The sequence below is a fragment of the Balaenoptera acutorostrata genome, chromosome 10, assembly GCF_949987535.1.
Source record: "Balaenoptera acutorostrata chromosome 10, mBalAcu1.1, whole genome shotgun sequence".
NCBI lineage: Eukaryota > Metazoa > Chordata > Mammalia > Artiodactyla > Balaenopteridae > Balaenoptera > Balaenoptera acutorostrata.
This window is the reverse complement of record NC_080073.1, coordinates 92,922,150-92,947,995: the sequence shown is the minus strand read 5'-3', so window position 1 is coordinate 92,947,995 and position 25,846 is coordinate 92,922,150. Positions and strand designations below refer to the sequence as shown.

General features: G+C 39.9%; 1 long non-coding RNA gene across 1 annotated transcript in view; it reads left to right on the top strand.

Moving 5' to 3' along the window:
• Window positions 1-25,846, top strand: part of LOC103009887 (uncharacterized) — a 165,162-nt gene that overhangs the window by 54,176 nt on the left and 85,140 nt on the right. Inside the window, exon 3 of the long non-coding RNA XR_452461.2 lies at window positions 9,354-9,482. This is a non-coding gene — a long non-coding RNA (uncharacterized LOC103009887). The remainder of the gene's footprint in view (window positions 1-9,353; window positions 9,483-25,846) is intronic.

Sequence of the window (25,846 nt, the reverse complement as noted above, 5' to 3'; positions counted from 1 at the left end):
TGGGCGTGTGAAGCAATACTCTCTGTTCTAGGACTGGGAATCTTGACCTGAGTGGTAGAGGATAGAAAACTTGGAGGCTTGATTCATCCTGATGACAGTAGTGCCCCCTGAGCAGTCTGCCCAGTAGATCCTGTTGTCCTTACTCTTCAAAATTTCCTTTGATCTGTGAGTGACTTCATGTATCATTCCAATAATACAGATGTATATGTACATATATACTACACATATATTATTTTTAAAGTCAGAATCAGTTTCTGATAATTGCAACTAAAACAGTCCTCAGTCATACACTGATCTTTGGAATATATTTACTTTTTAAAAATAGCCTTATCAGAAAGTTCTACTGTTTCATGACATAATAGAATAGCTAATCTACCCAACAGAGTTTGTTCATCTAATATCACATTTATTGTACAAACTGTTTTGTGAAACATTTTTGGTATTGTAGCTTTAAAATATATTTGCCACATCTAATGCAATAGATGCGTTCTTCAAAAACTAGTGATAGGGACTTCCCTGGTGGCACAGTGGTTAAGAATCCGCCTGCCAATGCAGGGGACACGGGTTCGATCCCTGGTCTGGGAAGATCCCACATGTTGCAGAGCAACTAAGCCTGTGAGCCACAGCTACTGAGCCTGTGCACTAGAGTCCATGAGCCACAGCCACAACTACTGAAGCCCTCACGCCTAGAGCCCGTGCTTCACAACAAGAGAAGCCACTGCAATGAGAAGCCCGCACACTGCAACGAAAAGTAGCCCCCGCTCGCCACAACTAGAGAAAGCCTGCATGCAGCAACGAAGACCCAACACAGCCAAAAATAAATAAATAAAAAAACAAAAAAAAACTAGTGATAGGGAAACAGATGGTGAGATATACCATGTTCTTGGATTGGAAGAAGCAATATTGTGAAAATGACTATACTACCCAAAGCAATCTACAGATTCAATGCAATCCCTATCAAATTACCAATGGCATTTTTTACAGAACTAGAATAAAAAATCTTAAAATTTGTAGGAGACACAAAAGATCCCGAATAGCCAAAGCAATCTTGAGGGAAAAAAACAGAACTGGAGGAATCAGACTCCCTGACTTCAGACTATACTACAAAACTACAGTAATCAAGCCAACATGGTACAAAAACAGAAATATAGATCAATGGAACAGGATAGAAAGCCCAGAGATAAACCTACACACCTATGGTCAACTAATCTATGACAAAGGAGGCAAGGATATACAGTGGAGTAAAGACAGTCTCTTCAATAAGTGGTGCTGGGAAAACTGGACAGCTACATGTAAAAGAATGAAATTAGAACACTCCCTAACACCATACACAAAAATAAACTCAAAATGGATTAAAGACCTAAATGTAACACCGGACACTATAAAACTCTTAGAGGAAAACATAGGAAGAACACTCTTTGACATAAATCACAGCAAGGTCTTTTTTGACCCACCTCCTAGAGTAATGGAAATAAAAACAAAAATAAACAAATGGGACCTAATGAAACTTAAAAGCTTTTGCAAAGCAAAGGAAACTACAAACAAGACAAAAAGACAGCCCTCAGAATGGGAGAAAATATTTGCAAATGAATCAATGGACAAAGGATTAATCTCCAAAATATATAAACAGCTCATGCAGCTCAATATTAAAAAAAAAACCAATCCAAAAATGGGCAGAAGACCTAAATAGACATTTCTCCAAAGAAGACATACAGATGGCCAAGAAGCACATGAAAAGCTGCTCAACATCACTCATTATTAGAGAAATGCAAATCAAAACTACAGTGAGGTATCACCTCACACCAGTTAGAATGGGCATCATCAGAAAATCTACGAACAACAAATGCTAGAGAGGGTGTGGAGAAAAGGAAACCCTCTTGCACTGTTGGTGGGAATGTAAATTGATACAGCCACCATGGAGAACAGTATGGAGGTTCCTTAAAAAACTAAAAATAGAATTACCGTATGACCCAGCAATCCCACTACTGGGCATATACCCAGAGAAAACCATAATTTAAAAAGGCACATGCAGGGCTTCCCTGGTGGCGCAGTGGTTAGGAATCCGCCTGCCAATGCAGGGGACACGGGTTCGTGCCCCGGTCCGGGAAGATCCCACATGCTGCGGAGCGGCTAGGTCCGTGAGCCACAACTACTGAGCCTGTGCGTCTGGAGCCTGTGCTCCACAACGGGAGAGGCCGCGACAGTGAGAGGCCTGCGCACCGCGATGAAGAGTGGCCCCCGCTTGCTGCAACTAGAGAAAGCCCTCGCACAGAAACGAAGACCCAACACAGCCAAAAATAAAAAAAAAAAAAAAAAAAAAAATTAAATGAACCATTTAAAAAAAAAAAAAAGGCACATGCACCCCAATGTTCATTGCAGCACTATTTACAATAGCCAGGTCAAGGAAATAACCTAAATGCCCATTGACAGAAGAATGGATAAAGATGATGTGGTACATATATACAATGGAATATTACTCAGCTATAAAAAGGAACGAAATTGTGTCATTTGTAGAGATGTGGATGGACCTAGAGGCCGTCATACAGAGTGAAGTAAGTCAGAAAGAGAAAAACAAGTATCGTATATTAATGCATATATGTGGAATCTAGAAAAATGGTACAGATGAACCAGTTTGCAAGGCAGAAATAGAGACACAGATTTGGAGAACAAATGTATGGACACCAAGGGGGGAAAGTGGGGGGAGGGTGGGGATGGTGGGATGAATTGGGAGATTGGGATTGACATATATACACTAATATGTATAAAATAGCTAACTAATAAGAACCTGCTGTATAAAAAAAATAAAATAAAATGAAAAAGAAAACCACAAAAAACCCCAGAAAAACTAGTGATAGGGAAGTCTCTGGCGGTCTAGTGGTTAGGACTCCATGTTCTCACTGCTGAGGGCCCAGGTTCGATCCCTGGTTGGGGAACTAAAATCCCATAAGCCACATGGCACAGCCAAAACAAAAAAACAAAAAAAAATAAAAAGAAAGAAAACCTAGTAATAAATGAAATTTTATCAGTTGACTTCACTAACGGCAATTGCTAGTCAATAAAAATTAATGTTGATAGCTTATGCTGAATCTTTTGGAATGCTTATTACTCATCAGCTTTATAAATTTAAAGTTTGATGAATTTAGGTTTTTTTCCAAGAGGAAAACACATATATATATATATATATATATATATATATATACACACACACACACACATATATATATACATTTATATAGTTGAAATATAATTGATATATAACACTATGTTAGTTCTAGGTGCACAACATAGTGATTCAATATTTCTGTACATTACAAAATGATCACCAAGATGAGTCTAGTTCTGTCACCATACAAAGTTTTTACAATGTTACTGACTGTATTACCCATACTGTACATTTTATCCCAGTGACTCATTTATTTTGTAACTGGGAGTTTGTACCTCTTAATCTCTCTCACATATTTCACCCCCACCCTTCTGGCAACCACCTGTTTGTTTTTTGTATCTATGAGTCTGTTTCTGTTTTGTTATGTTTGTTCATTTGTTTTTTAGATTCGCATATAAGTGAAATTGTACAGTATTTCCCTTTCTCTGTCTCACTTATTTAACTTAACATAATACCCACTAGGTCCATCCATGTTGTCACAAATGGCAACATTTCCTTCTCTTTTATGGTAATAGTCTGAGTAATATTCCATTGTATATATATATTTACCATATCTTCTTTATCCATTCATCTATTGATGGGCACTTAGGTTGCTTCCATATTTTGGCTATTGTAAATTATGCTGCAATGAACATAGAGGTGCGTATATCTTTTCTAATTAGTTTTTTTTTTCTTTGGAAAAATACCAGAAGTGGAATTGCTTGACCATATGGTTGTTTTATTATTAATTAAAAAAAAATTATTTATTTATTTATCTACTTTTGGCTGCGTTGGGTCTTTGTTGCTGTGCACAGGCTTTCTCTAGTTGCGGCGAGCGGGGGCTACCCTTCGTTGCTGCACGTGGGCTTCTCCTTGTGGTGGCTTCTCTTGTTGCAGAGCACAGGCTCTAGGTGTATGGGCTTCAGTAGTTGTGGTTGTGTTTCGTGGGCTCTAGAGCGCAGGCTCAGTAGTTGTGGCGCATGGGCTTAGTTGCTCTGCGGCATGTGGGATCTTCCCGGACCAGGGCTTGAACCCATGTCCCCTGAATTGGCAGGCGGATTCTTAACCACTGCACCACCAGGGAAGTCCCTATTATTAATTTTTTGAGAAACCTTCATGCTCTTTTCCACAGTGGCTGCACCAATTTACATTCCCACCAACAGTGCACAAGTGTTCCCTTTTCTCCAGATTCTTGCCACGTCTCTTGTTTTTTCTTGTCTTTTTGATAATAGCCATTCTGACAGGCTTGAGGTGATATCTCATTGTGGTTTTGAGCTTCTTTTCTTATGTCTGTTGGCCATCTGTATGTCTTCTTTGGAAAAATATCTGTTCAGTCCCTCTGCCCATTTTTTTAATTGGGTTGTTTGCTTTTTTGATGTTGAGTTGTATGAGTTCTTTGTATATTTTAGATATTAACTCCTTGTCAGTATATCATTTGCAAATATCTTCTCCCATATCAGATATATTGTTTGTAAATACCTTTTACCAAATATCTTGTCTCATTCAGTAGGTGGCCTTTTTGTTTTATTGATAGTTTCCTTTGTTGATCATTTTTATATTTTCAATTAAATATTTATTCATGTTTGAAACCTATTGCTATATAATCTTAGTGACAATATTATATCTTATTTAGGTAGTGTTTTCTATACCATAGGCATAAATCCTAATAGCAACAATATTAACTTTATTGTTCTAAGGGCATGCACATATAGTTCCATGTGACAGTCTCAAACCAAATTATTTATCTCCAGGGGCAGTACTGACAACACTGTTCGCTACATTATAAATCCCCCCTTGGATGGTCTAAGGGGGAAATTCCTCCCTGGTTTCAGTACAAAGGAAAAATGGACTTTTCCTAAGTAACTGATTTGCTTTGCTCTCATGAATCCTGTGAGTATTTTGGGGTAATGATTACAAGGAAGCAAAAAGCCATAGTCGTGGCCCTATTCTGGCTCACTTGTGGCTTCATCTTACTTTTCTACCTTTATTTTTCTCCGGCCTCATTTTTTCTTTCTTATTTTTTATTTTATTTTATGTTAGTTTACCTTACTGTAGAGTATGCATTTTTGTAAGCTTCTGTGAATCCTTTTTTTCACTGGATAGGGTTATAAATAAGTAAAAACTAAACACATGGATTCATTCCATTTTTTTCCGTCTATAGCTCCTCCTACTTTTCTTAATTATCTTTGTTAAAGGCATCTTTCAACAACCTATCTCTGAGGCTTAAAACTTGGAGTTATTTTAAATCCTCTGTATCCCTCATTCCTTATATATAGTTAGTCTTCAGAAGTTGTTCAGTTGTGCTTCTACAATATCGCTTACATGCTGGGGAAAAACAAAGGGAACTGTGGTCTTCTGTCCGGGAAATTTGGGATAGCATTTGAAGAGACGTGATGATCTGCATCCTTTAGATCACTGATCTTTTGGTGAAATTAGCTGCTTTTCCTCCATCTGTTCTATCCTTTTCCTTCTTACTATGATTATCTTACCTGGATTAAGATACCAGGTAAGATATCTTCATTACCAGTCATCTAGAGGAATAAAATTATCTTGTGGTTGATTTTCTTGCCTTTAGATGAGTGGTTCTGAAACTTGAGCATGTATCAGAATCCCCTGAAAGACTTGTTAAAACACAGATTCCTGGGTCCCATTTTCAGAGTTTCTGATTTCTAAGTCTGGGGTGGGGCCCAGGAGTATGCATTCCTGACATGGCCCCAGGCGATGCTGCTGCTGCCCAGGGGACCACACTTTGAGAACCATTGCTCTCGACTGCTCTCCTCATCCATTCCACATGCTGCTCCCAGGTTATAGCTCTTTAAGGGTTGCTTCTTTTCTTAAAAATCTTCATTGGTTCTTTATTGTTTATGTAATTTATTTTCACATTTCAAATGTCCTACCTAGTATTCAAGACCCTGAAAAAAATCTGAATGCAACTTTTCTCTTTCATTTCCTGATATTTCTCTCTGGTCATGCTATAATACTTTTCTCTTCCTTCCCTCATCTCTATTTATTAATGATCAACACATTCTCTAGGGCTCTACTCAAATGACATCCACTTCATGAAGCTTTGCCTGATATTCCCAGTTGTAATTGGGAGCTGGCCCTCTTTTATTCCCTTACAGCATTTACAGTATTATGTCTTTAAGTATTAGCAGAGTTATCGCGCCTCATCTATTGAATTTAACAAGCTCCCAAACAAGGAATGAGGACTGTCAGTCTCTATCACATACTTTTCACATGGAAGGTCTTCTTTAAAACTCATCTGATTATACTTACATAGTAATTTTGGGGGTTGAGGGCATAGAGGATGAATGTTATTATGAAACGCTTGTAGAATTTCCCTGAGATCACATTTCTTTGTGGCAAAAATCATAACATTTCCCACTTTCATTAATACAAATGAAATATTTCACAAAACATATAATAGGCAATTAAGAAAGACCGCAAATTAACTTATCCTGCTACAGGATTTCACCTGAACAGTGATTTTTGTCTCATCTTGATTATTGCCAAAGTTTATTAATTATCATGGCCACTTTATGGACCAAATTATATAGATGACAATCTATTGTAGAAGTACTCCCTACATTTGCCAATTTGTAAATAATAAAATGTCTGGGGCTTCCCTGGTGGCGCAGTGGTTGAGAATCTGCCTGCTAATGCAGGGGACACGGGTTCGAGCCCTGGTCTGGGAAGATCCCACATGCCATGGAGCAGCTGGGCCCATGAGCCACAATTGCTGAGCCTGCGCGTCTGGAGCCTGTGCCCCGCGACGGGAGGGGCCGTGATAGAGAAAGGCCCGCGCACCGCGATGAAGAGCGGTCCCCGCACCGCGATGAAGAGTGGCCCCCGCTTGCCGCAACTGGAGAAAGCCCTCGCACGAACCGAAGACCCAACACAGCCAAAAATAATAAATAAATAAATAAATAAATAAATAAATAAGAAAATCCTTTAAAAAAAAAAAAAAAAAAAAGAAACCGAGTTTAAAAATGTCTGTGTTGGTGTAGACAAATGAATATATTAAAATAGCATGAACATGAAACACTTTTTCTCATGTATTTACAGGTATTGTCTGTATAAAGTAATTTTCCCATCAAAATTCTAGATTAAATTTTATTGAACTTCAGGACTCCTCCAGAGTCCATTATGTGGTAGTGTATTTTAGGAATCCTTAAAAGGGAGCATAAAATAATCAGCATTTTTTCCAAATTCTTTTTATGTTTTAATTATTTTATTTTAATTTGCAGAGCAGCTCACATTGATAACTCCCCTTGCATCACTATTTGGGAACCAGTCACAAAACTCCTGTTTAAATATTTGGAAAAGGGGCAATTGCCATTCCAATGACCTGAATTAAATGTGAACCTGATATCACTAAACATTAGATATCTCATACTTTCACCCAGTAATGAAAGGAACACTCATGGTGACAAATCCGAGTTCACATTTAGTGGATTTCTTTTGTGATTTCTGATTCCTCCAAGTTACTGAATAAGAGTTTTGTTGCGGCTGGAGCAGGGAGGTTGATGGACAGAAGATCCAGCTGATTACTTCACGTGGCTGCAATTGGCTCTTGGCTGTCTGTGCAGGATTCAGCTCAACCTCATTGCCTGAGCAGGACCTAGACCCTTGACAGAGCTCCAACAGGACGTTTCCTTTTACAGGTCTTTCTGGAATATATTGTGTTCAGATGTGTGATAGCAATTTAAATCCCATTACTAAGATTACTGGTAATTATAAGAGGTCATATCAAGGAGCTGGAAAACCAAAGATTTCTCTGCCATGCAGGTTTGCTTGTGAGGCTAAGAGTATGTTGTGCCTGACATTACATTCCTTTGGAGAACGGGGGTGGTGGGGAGGTGGCTGTGTGAATTGGCATTAAAAGACTAACATGTCCCTAGCTAGCCTTTTTCTACTGGTATTCTGGATGATTATCAATTCTACACCTCATCTCATTCTATCTCTTTTCTGACTGTCAGTGAGAAGAGAGATGCTTTTGCATACTTGGCGAACCTTTGATTAAAAGGGCAGCAGCAGAGTCGAATCTCTTTGATGTCTTTGCCTTTGGTCAGTCTCCTTGGCAATATATTCTATATCTCAGTAAAGTCTTTCCCCTTTTCAGTCCATCAAGACCCTTTTAGATGTTGACTTGCTTCCAGTATGGATCTGGGAAATTTATTTTTTACCACTGTCTTTAAATAAATAAAATGCAGTGTAATAAAATAGTTTTGAAGTATTTGTTGTCTGAATATCCCGGGAGTGATATAATATCTCTTTCTAAGAATGTTGACTCATACTTTTGCTAATTTATTAGCTATATCCCCTTATTATTAGCCTTGTACTTTGCTTGACTCAGAGGTTTCTTTCTGAATCTTACAATCCATGTCCAGATGATTACTATGATGCATCTGTTTCCCTTAATCACTAGGCTAATGGGCATTTACTAAATTCTTCTAATTATTCCTTCTGACTTAGATATGAGGTCCTCTTTCATTTATGTTCTATTTTTATCTATTGCTGGGGCATACTGTCTTCCTGGCAGATTTTTGAAGCCACAGGGATTAAATGTCTAGAGTGGACACTTTGTTCCAGTCTGATGGAAGAAGACCAAACATTCCTGAGCTCTGCTTGTAAATCAATGTCCCAGCCTCAGTCTGGGTTTTAACATTGCCCAAGTGGGAATGATAAGAGTCCATCAGATGCTCATTTTCATCTCAGATTTTTGTAAGGTTCAAATGACCTATTAAATGTCAGTATATCTTGGGATCTCATGAAGTTTTCTCTCAATGGTCTAGGCTTCACTTGGCCAGCCTTTATTCTTTGGTCCCTTCCTTGAGGTGCCTAACTTCACAACCTAACCAGTAACTCCAAAGCAGACCTGCCTCTTGCTCTATTTCCTGGCAAAGAATGATAAAATCATCACTCTTACTGCTGTGGTAAAGGAGGGTCGAGGAAGCCATGGAGAAAAACTCCTACCCGGGGACACCAGAGGCTCCTTTTTTTCTTCAAAGTTATGGTGTAACATTGCTGTGTAAGAGTAAGAAATGGATGAACTCAGCCTCTGTCTGTAGCTTCCCTGAGAACCAAAAAAGCAAGACGCAAGTGCTCCAAGGAAGCTACTTGCCATTGTACCCTCAAGTGCTGGTTTTTGATCCTGATCGCTTCTGCATTTTTCCTCTGAAAGCCTTCATCTTGCTTTGTTTTCTTCCAGATTATCACCTGGTTCTCCTGAAAGAGACGGTGATACAGCCCAGAGCCCTTGCTGAGAAAGATGTGTTCCTCAGAGGGAAAAACACAGGACAGCTGTTGTGGAGAAGCTTTTGGGCAGTTAATGGAACAGGTGAGGTCCTTTAAGGCTTAAATCAGCTGAGGGGTGAGATGCTCTCTAGAAACTTGGGTCATAACCACCCATCTTAAATATTCCCCTCTGCTGATGTCATGGGCAATGGAAGCCCTCCTCTCGTGGCTGAAAACCATCCTAAAGAAAATCAGCATCATGGGGTGGGTGTGGGGAGAATGGGAGGAATGTCCCTGGCCAGGAGGCCGGAGGTGCCCCAGGAAGCTGTTTCCTCTGAATAGTTAAATGGCTGCCTCTCAACTTGCACAATGTCACATTGAATTTGAAACAGGGAACTTTTTATATTTTTCCCCTGATTGTGCTGGCACCTGGCAGATGCCTATTTACCACAGGCATCAATACACATAGTAATCAAAGGAAATCAGAGGCACAGATTAGCAACAGCTGCAAGTCATTAGTGACAGACACGGGAAAGCACAATTCCGCACCCAACTTTGAAATAACCAATATGAGTATTTCAGAGCACGAGGGTTACCGCAGGGCACTCGCTAACATGAGAGCAGCCAAACAATAGTTGGGCTTGTCTCTCAAGAGAGCCCTTCTTCTCAACGGCAGCGCCGCACTCTCCATATTAGAAACCAATCAATCACGCGATATTGGTCCTTTGAGTGTCAGCTCTTTCAGAGTGTGTGTGCCCATCTTCAGATCAAAGGTTGTCTCAACCGAGAAATAACCTCTGGCTGGTGGGAAAACTTATCTTCTATCATAATTTTAGTGGTGGGAGTTTGCATGTATTCCTGAGGAATTAATTATATCATGACCTAGTTGGAAAGGGCCATATAGAGGGGAAAATAAGACATTCCCCTTTCCCATTTAATTTCATTTTTTTCCACATTTCTATTTGAAAATCAGCTCTGATTGATAGCCGTTCTCTTGGTAGTTACACATTTTCACTGGCAGCACTAACCTTAGCGTACTCCAGAAAATACTATTCAATTTTTAGCTTTTCCCTAATCAATTCATTCAGTGCCTCGGTGGAATACAAGTTGGTCATTTAAAAATTTCTAGCTGTTGCCTGATATGTCCCAAAACAAATTTAGCCAGCATGGGTTTCTATTTTAGACCATCTCTGGAAATGCAGATTTACTGTACAACTGGGTAATGGCCTAGAGATAAACAGACACAGTGAGCTGCTGTCTGATTAGCAGGACTGGGCGAAATTTAGCATCATATATATTGCAATAATTGGACCATTGGACCATAGGATGTAGATTAAATTGGTCTCTTCACTACATGCGTTCTCTTTTCCCTTTACTCAATATTAAGGTAGGATTATTATTTTTTTCTGTTTTAGAAAATTCTCCTTCCCCTGCTCTTCTCCCCAAAAATATCTTCTGAAAGTTTTCCTAACAATTCTTATAATAATAAGTAACTCATTTTGGAGATTAGGATGAGAAAGGGAGAACCGTTCTGCCTTTCATTTAGTTCAGAGCGAACCATTAAGCATCACCTGTTGAACAGCAAGCAACGTGCTATTACCCTAGAAGAACGCTCCCAGGGACACGGGGTCCGTAAGGCCCGTGCACATCATAAGCATTCAGATGAATGTCACAGTCTTCTGTGTTGTTTCCTAGACTTTTGGAGGAGAGAAGTTATCTTATACTTGATTAGATACCGTAATCTGTAGGCCTAAGGAGGAGTGACTTCTCGGGGTCATTTTATAAGGAAGAAAAACATGGTGTTAATTCATAATTTTAGTTACTCATTAATTCAGCACATATTTATTGAGCATTTCCTATATCTCAGGAAATTTTAGGCATTGCAGATACAGCAGCAAAATTAACAAATGACCTGGTTATAATGTACTTGATTGACGATAAGGATATAGGCAGCTTACATTTGAGGTGGCAGCTTGACTACAATTCTTTATTGTATACAGCTTCTTTTTCCTTCCTCCCTCCCTCCCTCCTTTCTTCCCTCCTCTTTCCTTCCGTCTCCCTTCCCTCCCTTCCCTCCTGCTCAATTCCCTTTCCTTCACTCTCCTATATCCATGCTTTATGATTTAGACATTAGAGGGACTAAGCGTGGTTTGTTACACAGAATTATTTAATAAAGTACACATTTTGAGAATTAATCTGTATTATTTAGGCTAAAACTACTATAACAAATGAAATCCCAAATTTCAGTAGCTTAACACAATAGAAGTTAATTCCTTGCTCATGTAACAATCTAATGAGGGTGTTCCAGTTGGTGGGAGCCTTTCCTCCACTCTGTGACTCAAGAACTTAGGTACCTTCCAGCTTGTGACCCTGCCAGGCCTTGGAATCCTTTGCATCCAGCTGGTATAAAGGGAAGCAGAAGGTTAAGAAGGCACAGCCATTTCTTTTTAATTTTTATTTATTTATTTATTTTTATTTTTGGCTGCCTTGGGTCTTTGTTGCTGCGCGCGGGCTATTCTTTGTTGTGGTTCCCGGGCTTCTCATTGTGGTGGCTTCTCTTGTTGCAGAGCATGGGCTCTAGGCGCGCGGGCTTCAGTAGTTGTGGCACTCGGGCTCAGTAGTTGTGGCTCGCGGGCTCTAGAGTGCAGGCTCTGTGGTTGTGGCGCACGGGCTTACTTGCTCCGCGGCATGTGGGATCTTCCCGGACCAGGGCTCGAACCCGTGTCCCCTGCACTGGCAGGCGGATTCTTAACCACTGCACCACCAGCGAAGTCCAGGCACAGCCATTTCTTAACCAACTTGGCCTGAAACAGGCAAATGTCACTTCTGCTCATATACCATGGGGAGAGCTGACTGGATGGCCCCACCTCGATGAAAAGGGGATTGTGAGATTCTTAGTCTTGGGCTGCACAGATACTTTGAAGTGACAAGTCTATACCAAGGAAGTGGGAGGACAGGTATGAATAAACACAAGTGTATGTCAGGCACCATGCTAATTTCTGAAGATGAAAAATGGGTAAGTCTAGGGTGGTGAGGGCCACACAGATACACAACTAACCAAACATGATATCCACGTACTAAATAAAGTCATATGTGAGCACAGATGCAGGGACAAATACCTCACTCTGGAATGGATTCAGGAAGCAGAAGCTTAAAGGGCTTCATCTAGCAGAGAAGAGGAGGAGCTGAGAAGATGCCCCATATGTCCAGATGGTGACGAGCTGCTCGATGCGTCAGGTGTTCAGGAATGTGGGGGTAACTAGGCCAGAGCAGAGAGGGCCTTGTGGGCTGTGCCTTTTGCACAAATAACTAGAATGTGAATGTGCATGTGTGCTGTGCCTTTGAGGCTTCAGACACAGGTCTTTTGATCCCACTCCTTTCTGAAGCCCTTGTTTCTTGGATATGTCATTACATATGTGAAAGGAAGCTGATTTTTAAAACTTGAGGAGCCCTATGTGACTTTTTAAGATGAAAGGTGTTTGGATTCTGAGAAAGCAAGTTATACCCTTGGCAGCCTTGTTCCTTACTGGGTAGGAATGTGTCACCTTACAAAAGAGGCATGTTAAAATGTATGAATTCCCCCATCTGATTTCAAGGTTGATATTTCATCACACATTTAAGGTCCCTTCCCTTTCTCTTAATACTAGTAGTAGTGAATGTGCTTTATTATAATGCTGGAGAGAGCTTGGAGTTCCAGGTATCAAAAGAGGCTGAGGGTTGCCTCAGCTGTTCTAGGTGGAGAGCACCTTGTTCCGTGCTGATTAAACTTAGCCTAGGGGACATGCCGAAGGGTAGGGTCACTATGGGATCAACATGGGAGGCCAGCTGCAAGATACACACATTGCTTTTCCCAAAAGTTTTTATGAACAGAATCAAGCTTTTGATGTCCCTGTATTCCTTATCATATGACACTTATCATATAAGCTTATCTTTATCATATAGCACTGTTAATTTCATAATGAATATTTGCTTTCCTTTTTCGGTAGATAGTCTCAAGCTTGTTAGCAACTATGGTCACCCCCTTTCTATGTCCACTTATAGTTGAAGAGAGATTGGCATAGTGAAATATATTTATATGTTTTACTTATTAATTTAATGACTTCTCAATGATATCTATTAAAAGTTGAGACTCTGACTGGGCCTTGGAGTACAGAGAAGAGGGAGACAGAAATATGGGTGAACTGAGGTTTCTGCCTACATATGATAGACAAGATGCAGCTGTATATAAATAACTGTAATACAACACAAATGTGAAAAGTTCCATAAGGAAGGAGTGGACAGTAGGGAGAAAGAATTTGTTACTAGAGGAAATCAGGGAAGGCTGAATAGAACTTGAAGCTCAGAGAAGTTACCAGACATTGGTCCAGGATTACATAGCCAGCTGCTGTCTGAGATAGAAGAGGCTCAGCTCTCTCGAGGCAGGGCTCCTGGCTTTCTGCGTGATGCCAAGTCTGAAGGAAGATCTGAGGACGAAGGCAGAGGACACGAGCTCTCAGTTTTGCATGTAGGACAGCACATTTCTCCCAGTGGAGACTCAGCCAGTTGTGAACACATTTAGGGTTCCTTCAGAAAAAAGGTGGTCCCACAGCCCAACTACCAACACAACCTGAAGCTTTGACTTCTGTTTTTAATTTTTCTCCTGCAAGAGTAAGTCCAATTACCCTCATTGCTTTGGGTGTCAGAAAAAAAAAAAAAAAAGAGTTCCATGGGTTAGCAGGACTGTTTATAAGATATAAAGATAAATGATGACTACCAGAAAAAAAGTTTTTGAGAGGATGAGGAGACAGAATTTACTATAGATTGAAATGGGTAAGTGTTGTCCAATTGCCATTTTATTCTTTTACAGTAAAATACATAATAGTGAATGCTAGATTTCCTTTTTAGAACTTGGTAAAAATTATAGCAGATGAACATTAGGCAAAATCAAAGGGGAATTTTGCTCACATATGGAAGTTTATAAGGAATCTGGTTGAGTCTGGTTCCAGTATTTGCTGAAGTTTGTGGTTGTGTCAACAAAGATGGGTAAAGTAAGCATATTTTAGACCCTAAAGAGAGCAGCCTCATAGTCTGGAATAGAGAGTAGCTTTCAAATGGTTTAAAATGGGTTTGCTTTTCTTTCCTTCCAGCTGTGCCTAGTGCTGGGGAAGATAAACTGGCATGTTCTTTGTTACATAGCAACATACCCACCCAGGGGAGTGAGGCACATTAGATTTTCTAAATCTTAAGTCCTTTCAATCAGTTGATAGTGGAGTTGGGGAAAATAAACTGGGAGAAGCTGCGTAACCATTCAGTATGGCCCTCTATAGCACCTGAAACATTTTAGCCGCCGTCTTCCAAATAGAGCTGCCCGTCTCATTGGTAAACGTGGCCCAACGACATGAAGCAGCAGTCCAGATACCCTTCCTGGGCTGCGCGTCTGCATCTGCTGACCTGTCTTGACTGCTGCTGTTTCCCTCATACTCCAGTGGCTATAATTTGAATCACGTGGAGAAGGACTTTAATACCCAGGTGAATTTCTTAGTTTTACTTTTGTACCTCCTTGGTTCTACTTACTCTCTATTCTAATCAGAATTGTCTTTATTTTATGTATTGTGATTAGCCTCCTGAACACCTAGGGCCAAACGACCCTTTGGTAACCCAGCACTCCTTTGCTGTACCTCTATTTTCTCCTTGATGTGAATTCAGTTTTCTAAAGACTGGTGGGAATTTTGATCTTCTCTTTGTAAAATGCTCTGTAAATTTTGTGCTTAATAGCTATTGTAATATAAAGTTTTTATAATCCCAAATCTAATACTGAATTTTTCTTGAAATGTTTCACGTTTGTTTTCTTTCTTCACTTCTATGGCTTAAATTAGGGGAATTTTGTGAAGACATTAATTTTCCAAATCCACTTCTGGTCCTAAAAGAACAAAGCCTACATTTTGAAGACAAAGGATTTTTAAATAGCCTTAATATTAGGAAAACATTAACAAAAATGTTAACGTAACATATTGTTTAAAGCCTCTTCTAAGTGTTCGCCTAAATCTCCTCTGTGAGTCAGGGACTCTGAGTCGTGTATCTCAGTCCACAGTGTCTACACAGAGCCTGGGGTGTGACAGTTATTCAGAAATAATTGTTATATGTTGCTAAAAAATATACTTTCTTGAGGTTATCGCTTCACACCAGTCAGAGTGGCCATCGTTAAGAAGTCTACAAATAACAAATGCTGGAGAGGGTGTGGAGAAAAGGGAACCCTCCTGCACTGTTGGGGGGAATGTAAATTGGTGCAGCCACTATGGAAAACAGTATGGAGGTTCCTCAAAAAACTAAAAACAGAGTTGCCCTATGATCCAGCAATCCCATTCCTGGGCATATATCTGGAGAAAACTATAATTTGAAAAGATACATGCACCCCAGTGTTCATAGCAGCACTATTTACAATAGTCAAGACATGGAAACAACCTAAATGTCCATCAGCAGATAAATGGATAATGAAGATGTGGTATATATACAATGGAATACTACTCAGCCATAAAAAAGAATGAAATAATGCCATTTGCAGCAACATGGATGGACCTAGAGATTATCCTACTAAGTGAAGTAAGTCAGAAAGAGAAAGACAAATACCATATGATATCACTTATATGTGGAATCTAAAATATGCCACAAATGAACTTATTTACAAGATAGGAACAGACTCACAGACATAGAAAACAAACTGATGGTTACCAAAGGGGAAAGGTGGTGGGGGAGAGATAAAGTAAGAGTTTGAGATTAGTAGACACAAACTACTGTACATAAAATAGATAATCAACAAGGACCTACTGTATAGGACAGGGACCTATACTCAATATTTTGTAATAACCTATAAGGGAAAAGAATCTGAAAAAAATAGATATATATGCATGTATAACTGAATCACTGTGCTGTACACCAGAAACTAACACAACATTGCGAATCAACTATGCTTCAATAAAAATATAAATATATATTTTCTCATTTATGCATCAAAGCTACTTTATGAGGCTGAGATATCTAGTTGATTCTTACTACTCATGGTGCTTATGTTCTATAAAGTCATCAGAAACACTGAATTAGTGAATCCCGAACCACTGCTCCTCAGGCAAATGCATGGTTAAGTCCCTGTGAGCCTCTGTCACAACATTGTCATTAACCGATCAGTACCTAACCTTGATTTACATGTGTTTCTGCTTAAAGACCCCTTATTTAATATATACTGTGTATTCATTTACATTGAACTCATGGCCAACACCACTATAACTCATGCCTGAACGAAGCTTATCCAACATGTATTTAAGTCACATCACAGCCTTCTGTGCTTAAGAACACGAGACAGCACTTCATTACTACACTCGGGGACTATTTTAAAGAGTGAAATCACCAAAAAAAAAAAAAAAACCCACAAAAAAGTGTGCAAATATTGCACTAAACAGATCACGAAAGGGATATTTGTCTGCAGTATGGGAGTTGAAACCAGAAGCCTGAGTGTTGCCTTGTCCCACCTCAGCTGGGAACGCGCATGTTCGGTGACTCAAATTTTTTGCCACTCTGTGCATGTGCATGAATGACTGAAAGCACCATGGGTTTTGATTTGGGGGTTACAAATAAATATTAGCAAGTAGGTGAATTTGCAAATATGGAATCTTTGAGTAGTAAGGATTGGCAGTATTAGTATGTCCTTCTTGCGTATTTGGAAACTCCAGAAAGAAACTCCAGTTTCAGAAAGATTTGTCTGTGGTCATCCAAGTGGAACTGAAACCTGTCTCTTCTGACTTCTGGGTCAGCGTCCATTCCACCATCCGCAGCTCAGGAAGTGGAGGGGGAACCTACAGTCAGGCTCATTAGCACACAGATAGTGCCCGTTTTTTGAACAATGTGTGGTGTCTGCGCTTAAAGTTATCAAGTTCTATAATTTGAAATGACTCACTGAAAACTTTCTTGCAAATTATCTATCTTGTAACTCGTAGTGTTTCTCATTATATTAAAAACAAATAGTCACTGAAATATTGTTCTACTATGCCTGTGAAAGGAGAAATAATTAGGGCTTATTCTCACATATAGATTACATTAGTGCAAGAGGGAGCATTATAAATCACTACTTTGTTCTTAGAGAGCAGTCAGTGCTTGTCACATACAAGGTACCACTATTAGGAGGAGGCTGGAGAGAGAAGATGAAGAGGAGATGGGTCACTGCCTTCAAAAATATCTTGAGGGTTATTCTGTGCTGGTTTTGTTCCTTCATCCTCTACAGATGCCAGATAATTCAGGGTGCTCAGCTCTATGTAGAAAAACTAAAATTAGATTAAGACTTTAATTTTAGACCTATAATACCAAGGTGACTTAAAACACAGCTTTATATCCTAATGTTGGGAATGAGAAGACAATAACTGTTGCTTATGTAATATTAATTTTATGACACTCCTCATTTTTCAAATTTTCAAAAAAATTTCCCATATGTATTCTGTAGGACATTAGCATTCTTATGAGATCGCAAAAGATACTCTAAAAATAAAGGTTTTTGAAGTCAAGAGAGTTTGGGTTAAATGTGGTTAACCAGGTTTCTTTAGTAAAATATTAAAGCCTACTTACTTTACTGGCGGCTTCTCAGAGCTGCTAATAAGCTTGTGTGCGTGCTCACTCTCTCAGAGCATCTGGTTGCGGAACACTCAGAAACATCTCCTGTTCTGCAGATCATGGTTTGGAAAATGTTGTCATGTGATATTAGGTACAAATTCCAGGGAAGGTGAAAGAAGAGAAAGTTAAAATTTCCATTCTGCTAAGGGAGGTGGAAAAGTCAAGTGAGACTGATTACATTCCCCACCTTATACTACTGTAGAATCCTCCCATGTGAAATTAGATCTCTGGCAGCAATTCTCTATGCATAGAGACAGTATCTACCTGCCCTCAGGTAAAGGGAACAGAGTTCCCTTGAGCCCATGCGGTGCACAGTGGACAAACCTAGTGAATCTCTTTCCTGGTTCTTGGGGCTCTGGGGAGTCTGCAGGAAGGATGTTCTTCACAGGCAAGTGTCAGGCCAAAGGTTTTAGAAGTGTGGAGCTTGTAGTGGGCTGGATGGTGGTCTTCCTCCCCAACAAGAGCCGTGTCTATACTGAACCTTTGAAGGTGGCCTTATTTGGAAATAGGATCTTTACAGGTGTAATTAAATTAAGGATCTTGAGATGAGATCATCTTGGGTTATTTGGGTGGGCACTACATCCAATGATAAGCATCCTTATAAGAGAAAAGGCAGAGGGAGGTTTGAGATGGAAAACCACGTGAAGATGGAGGCAGAGATTGGAATTATGTTGCTATAAACCAAGGAACTTCTGAAGCCTTCAGAAGCTGGAAGAGGCAAGAAGCCTCTTCCCCTAGAGGCTTTGGTGGGACTGCGGTCCTGCTGACACCTTGATTTTGATCCTCTTGCCTGCAGAACTGTGAGAGAATAAATTCCTGTTGTTTGAAGCCACCAAGTTTGTGGTGATTTGTTGTGGCAGTCCTAGGAAACAAATACAGGGCTCTAGGTAAGGAAAGATGGAAACTGACGGAGAGGTGGACAAGACTAGAAAATGAAGACGGATAAATTCAGATGTCGAGGGTCATCTCATTCCAGAGGGTCTTCTGGAGAGTATAGATACAAAAATCTTTCCAAGTTTTCACATGGTATATAAGGGTCACACTGGTATAAATAGCAAGCTCATGGCCAGGTACTGGGGGAGGACTGAAAGAAAGATGTGTGTGGATTGTTTGGAGAGCAAGGTCACCACAGGAAGTGGGGAAGGATGTTCTACTGCCTGGCAAAGAGTTAGAAAGGGGTACCTCTGGGAGAATAATAAAAGATGGCTTGGCGGAAAAAAAATATTTCCCTTGCCTTGGAGAAATCAGTGGTATTAGTGGTCTTGTGAATGGGTTTCAGAGTGAGGTCAGCCCATAGCTAGCGGGGTCCATGACTCCTGCTGGGATCCACATCTTTCAGAATGCAGGAGAGCATACAGTGCAGGACACTGTAGTGTGAGTTTCAGGAAAATGTGCCCTAAATAAAAGACTTCCCACATATTCAGCTGTTGCAAATGAAGCAGGAAAAAATTATTAACAAAGCAAAAATTTGAAAAATTTGTTACTGTTTCTGCCTTCTAGGGGAATGGCATGATACGTTATTCCCAAGGGAATGATTCTGTTGCTTTGGAAAAAGCTCTGATAGACTTTTTGACTGAGAAAAACAAGGCTTCTGGAGCATATGGAGGAGTAATATAGATTGAGGGGACTATGAATGGAGAGGGAAGAGGGGTGTATGAGGAGGACAGAGTAGGAGCAGGAGCTCCCAGGAACATGAAGGGAGGTGGTGTGTGGCCTATGAAGGAATATGGCTTCTGAAAATTTCTTGTAGTTAAGAATGGGCAATACATGTCTACCGTTGTCTGACGCTGAGAGGAAGTTGTTTCCTGCTCTGTGCTGCTCTGTATTACCCTCTCACCACCAGTAAAATTCTACTATATGCAAGTCTTGTGTTAGGGATGCTTTAGGAAATGTAGAAAAACCATGGTGTCCGGTGTGTGTGGTGGGCAAGTAGAGATGGAGGAGCAGGTGGTGGCAGGTTGTGGAGTGACTAATTCAGCAGAGGCAGAGGCAGATCCTGAGGGAGCCTCTAGGCTTCCTGCCATGTATGGCTTGGGAGTTTTGTCTAGTTATTAAAAGGAGGATTTATCCCAGAAGAATGGTGGGAGGGGGGGGGGATCATTCAGACTGGAAGTATCTGGGCACCTGAGTAAAATCAGATATGCTCAGGAGTCAGTGGGTGGGTAGGGTTTGGGTGTACTTACCTGACTGAGGGGAATTTATCAGCTTATTGTACAAACCACTGAATTATTTTATGTTGTTAAACTCAATTAACTATTTGCTGAAACATCTGCCCTCTATATTCAGAATATTACTAAAAGGCTGTGTATGCATAAGGGTATGTTTGGAGGGGGAGAGTGGATATTAACGATTGGGGAAAGTGGAGGAAAACTATGCCAGTTAGATAATGCCATAAAGCCATTGATTGGTGATGCATTGAACAGGGAGCAGAGAGAAGTGGGGAAGGCGCTATGACAAAAGGTGTCGGTGGGACCCGTTGTGGATGATTGCAGAAAAAGCAGAAAGTTGTCATCTGGGGATATCCCATTGAACACTGATACGTGAAATCATTTTGAGAATGGAGAACTGGTTGGTTTGAATCTACTTGGTAAAAACTAATGAAAGTGGGAACTGATGCTAAATGTGTTCATTCTGCCGGATTATGCTTACTCTTGTTAGATATATAAAGGTTTTAAATATTCAGTGATGGGTAGGAGTATCATATCATTCAAGATTAAGGTTCCATTTCACCCAAGGCTGTCAGATTTGTGTTAATGTAAGTTAATAGGACATAAAATATTATTACTTTAGAGATTATAATGACCCACTGAACAAGGGCTAATTTGGGGAAAAAATCCCCTATTGGTATTGGGGACCCTTTACTTTCCTATGATGTCTTCTCACGTGATTAGATGTACTGAATATGTCTTGTTTCCAGCTCCGTCTGACACTTGAAAGAGGATGAGATCACTCACTCCCAACTGGTCATTTCTCTCTGTAGATGGAAGAATCAGTGCTAATTGATACTTTTTATATTTAATTACACTCAATTTCTTCTGTCTGGCTGCCCTGAAACCAAGAAGAGGAAAACAGTGTTCTACACGCAAATCTTCTAACATAAACATTTCTTAACCTCATTTGCTGCAGAATTGGTTCAAATAAAGAATCCTTAAGATAAAAGCTGTTCAAAATGGTTTCTTATCTGTATTTGATCCTGTCTCTTGAGTCCCTCTTTCTGGAATATATCCTTGTGATTTCTGTGATGGGAATTTTCTCAGTCTCTTCTTCCCTAACATTTAACTCTTCTGTATTCACTAGTGTTATAATCATTTTCCAGTCCTTTTGTTAGTTTGCTTAAATTAATTCCATAACTGTAGGTCCTTCTGTCTTCCTTTGAACCATCACCTATAGGGCTCTGGTCACAGTGCTCTTCCCAATGGCTTTGATGGCATCACCCCTCCTTCAAAACCCTAGTACTTTCCACTTCCTTCTGCATAAAGTTTCAACTTGGTCCCAACTTACTGTTCCCTATTTTCTACTATTCCCCATACCTGTCAAGCTGTTTTATTTGCTCTCTCCCCAGTGTCCTGTGTTTTCCCCATCTGGAACGTCCAACTCCTCCTCCCTATCTCTCTGAACTCCGCCCATCATTCAAGAAGCAGAGCCCATCTCCCCTGCCCTGGAATGCCTTCTCTGACGGCTTCATTCAAATGAGATCTTTCCCTCCTTTAACATCCTATGAATTTATTGTCAGTTGCATTGATTTGGCAATCTAGGGAGTCAACTTAGGGGATTGAAAGGATAGAAAGTAGGGTTTGGGCAAAAAAAAAGAAAAAAAAAAAAGGATTCCAGTATGAACTTTTCTTCTTGAAGGTAATGGTAGTTCAGATAAATATGCTAATCTCCACTGGCTTCCATTTTCTTCATACCTAAGATGGAGACAGACTATTCTGAATCTTCCTGATTGTCATGGGGATTAACAAATGTAATATATGTAACAGTCCTTGTAATCTGTAAAGTCCTATACAGGTATAAGTTATCATTTCTGCTGTTAGAGATCTCTGTTATTGATTGACTCTGTCAAAACTCTCTGTTGTTATTTAGCCCTCCTATATCTATAGTTAATCAGTATAACTCACTTCACCAGCCAAGGTATCAATACAAATATAATGACATCACATGTTATTTTTCTAATTCATTGCTTGATCTACTCCCTACCCCATACCTACTGTTATTAGCAGGAAGTCTGTTAACTCCCTCTTGGAATTTCCCAACAGCCCCCTTCTCTAATTTTTTTAAAGATCGAGGGGTTTACTCCATCCAAAATGGACAAATCTTGTTTCTAAAAGAAAGGCAGAGAGAAAGGACTGAAAATTCCAGTTTGTCCACTGTTGAACATTGGTTTTGTCCAGGCTGGTGGACACTTCTGCATTCAGAAAAAAATCTTCTTGCAGGTCCAGATGCCTAGATAGGAGGGAGGGTACTAGAACTGGGACATTTCTGCCCAACACAGATGCTTCTAATAGGCAGCCTTGCATCAGGTACCCCATTGGCTTGGCTGAGACTTCCTCAGAACATAATCCTACTTGCTTTCTTCTCTCCCTTCACAAGTGTCAGTCTGATCCGAAGACTCTCTTAACCTTCTCTTCTTCCTTTCCCCTTTAGTCTTGAGGAGAATTTCCCTCAAGAAATCTCTTGTATATCTAATCCTATCTTGATACATGTTTTTAGCAAGATCCAAAATGACACTGAAGGGTTTCCAGCCTCCCCCATACTTACTAGAACTCTTAGACCCTTGTTTTGACCTTATGCTCCTTCTTTCCTGGCGAGCTCCACTTTGGGACTTCCCTTTCTTGCCAGTGGACCTTGGGTAAAAGCCTTTCTGGTCCTTCCTGACAGATGTCCTAATTGTGAATTTCAGGGAGTTTGAGGTGAGTTTTCCCTCCTCAGAAGACTCATAGTTTCTTCAAATTTTCTCACCCTATCCATAGAGCTCAGTAGTCAAGGGGAGAGACATCTTCTGTGTCTGCCTGTGATACCTATGTCCTGTTATATCCTTTTCTCAGACCACATGGGTGCCTGTTACCCTTAGGCACCTTGAATTTACCCTTTGAAATTCAAGGCAGAAGCATTTAAGTTGTTTTTTAGGTTATTTTTTTCTAAAAACATTCTTTTTTTTTTTGCTCCAGGTGACTTGCTATTTACACCCCTGGACTTAGTAGAGGCTTACATGACTTTAGGTATCCCTTCAGTGCATGCCCTTTTCATACATTTTGTCTTACTTCACTATATTGTAAGCTTCATGAAACTGCTTCTTGTGTTTCAGATTGCTCATCTGTGAAATTGAGGGCTAGATTAATTATTTTAAAGTATCCTTTCAGTTGTGTGATTTCTGTGGAAGATATAATATTAGAAATGGGCTAGAAAATGATTTTCTTCCTTTAAATTTTGTGTCCATTATATTTGGTAATCTACCTTTTATTTATACATAACATTTTTCACTTTGCTCGCATGCATTACATAATTTGATCCTCAAATCCACCTTGTAAAGTGTCAGTAAATACTAGCTGCCTTTTACAGGTTAGAACTTGAGACTTATTGAAGGTAAATGACAAGTCTTTAAGTTCCTGGAGCAGTCACTGGGTCTGGTGTCCCTTGGCCTACTAATCCCCTAATCAAGATGCCGCATGATATTTTCTTTTCACTCCCTGCCCTGCAACTACTAACTCATCCTTCGTGAAGCACCTTTATGTTTCTCTTATTCTCAGCCATCTACACTTTGGGGCAGAGGGTTAGAGAAGATATCACAGATTCAAATGCCTAAAAAGGCCAGGCAGGATAAGAGACTGGGAAGGGGTTGGGGGAGGCGAGGAGTGACAAACTGAAGAGCACACATCCTATCTGAGAGGAGTAATCCCTGTTCAGCCTTAGCGCTTTGTTGCCATCCAGGAATGCTGGCCCCGGGTTGCTCAACTTTCAGTTTTTCAAGCACAGCTGGAAATATATATTTTAATGGGAAATCTGCATTTTAAGATGCTCAAAATAAATGAAAAAAAAAATTAAAACCCTGTGAAGCCAAAACACACATGTACGGGTGGTGTTTGGTCCCACAGATCCTCTGATTTGGAGGTATGAGCCATATTTAACTAGCTGTGTTAACCTTCTCCCCCCGTAGCCCACCCCCCCAAATCCTATGAAGTGATTTGGTGAATTTTGGTGAATTTTGCTACTTTTATTAAAAGTTTGGTATAAATAACATAAATAAGAATAGCAACCAATTGTTGGATGCCTGCTGTGTTCCAGGGAGTATGCTAGGTGCTTGACACACCTCGTCACAAATTCTCTTAGCAACCTTATGAGAGATCTATTATTAACCTATTTTATAGATTAGGGAGCTGAGGCCCAGAGCTGACCTAATTTGCTAAGACCACACAGTCAGTAAGTAGTGGAACCAGGATCAAACCCAGGTTTCTGGCCTCAAAGTGTGTTCTTGCTCTTTATTTATTATACCATATTACCAACATTCTCAGAGAAGAGAGAGAAAGGGTGAAATGACAAATGTGGTACTTTCCCTCTTATGAAACAAGTCAAAAGTGGTCTCTTTGTATGGAGAACTTAGACAAGCATAATCTTTTTTTTTTTTTTTTTTGAGTGTAAGAGGTATGCTTTTCTTTATGAACATGGGTAGGAAGGGAAGAGAAAAGGAGATTGCTCACAGTAGGAAGATATCCTCCTTTCTTTTAAAAACTCTAAACCAGAAATAGACTCCCAACCTACTAGTGTTTGGGTTTTGTTTTCAGATTGTCTGCTTTGACCATAATGTCCTGGGAGATGGCCACTAGCTTACTACAGCTATCTTTTACTCCTACTTCAAAAAAGCAAAGTTCTGGGAAAAAAAAGATCTTTTGTTTAGGGTCTGAAGTCAAGTCCAAATATAACAAGATCCCAATAACTTCCTCCACCCCCTAGGGTTTAAAACCAAATTCCCTCTGCCCAGATGGCTTCTACAGAAAGAGCATTCCCCCACTGCTTCCTCTTTTTGTTGGCTGCCCACTGATTACAGCTAATGACTCCCAGCTGTACTGCCTCCGAAGACTAGGGGAAGATGAATCTTTGAAAAATAATTTAATAACAAGACTCCTCCAGGGATAGGTAGGGCTGATGCCAATCCTGTTGGAGCACTCCCTCATTCAGAATCTAGCTGGATGGTGTGATTCCAAGAGAGGAGAGTTGCTATGTGCGTTTTGAAGCCCCCTTGGTGTTCCTTACAGGGATCTGATTGACTCTATTTCCTAATATTGGTTGAAAAAAATTCATCTCCAAATACTAAAGAAAAGTTAGATATGTGTAATATATACTTCTTTAGCTCCAATTCAGAGAATTTGAGGAAATATCTTTTAGCGCTGTGACTTTATCCGAGTAAGACATACTTTAGGATCAGTTTCCTTGGAGGATTTTCTAACATGCTTATATCATACTAATAATTTGATGTCTACAAATTTTAAAACTTGGCATGCTGGAGTTTCCCTTTTGTCTTTAAAATATCAGGTTCTTTGAAAGATTGACTTCAAATACTATGATCCATCAGAGGGAAAAAAAATGATCAAAGGTTACCAGTCATGAAAACTATTGATAACAGACTTCTTCAGATTGGTTGGTCTTGTCTTCTCCCCGCCCTCTTCCTCCTCCTTTTCTTCTTCCCTTTCCTCCTCCGCTTCCTCTTTCTTATTTTTCTTCCTTTTCTTTACTAACAAAAATAACAGTCTGAATTGCTGGGTAGGCGGATGGGGGGAATCAGTAAAAATTTTACTGACCTAAAATTTGATGGTTTTCTAAAAGTGTTTGATGGTATTT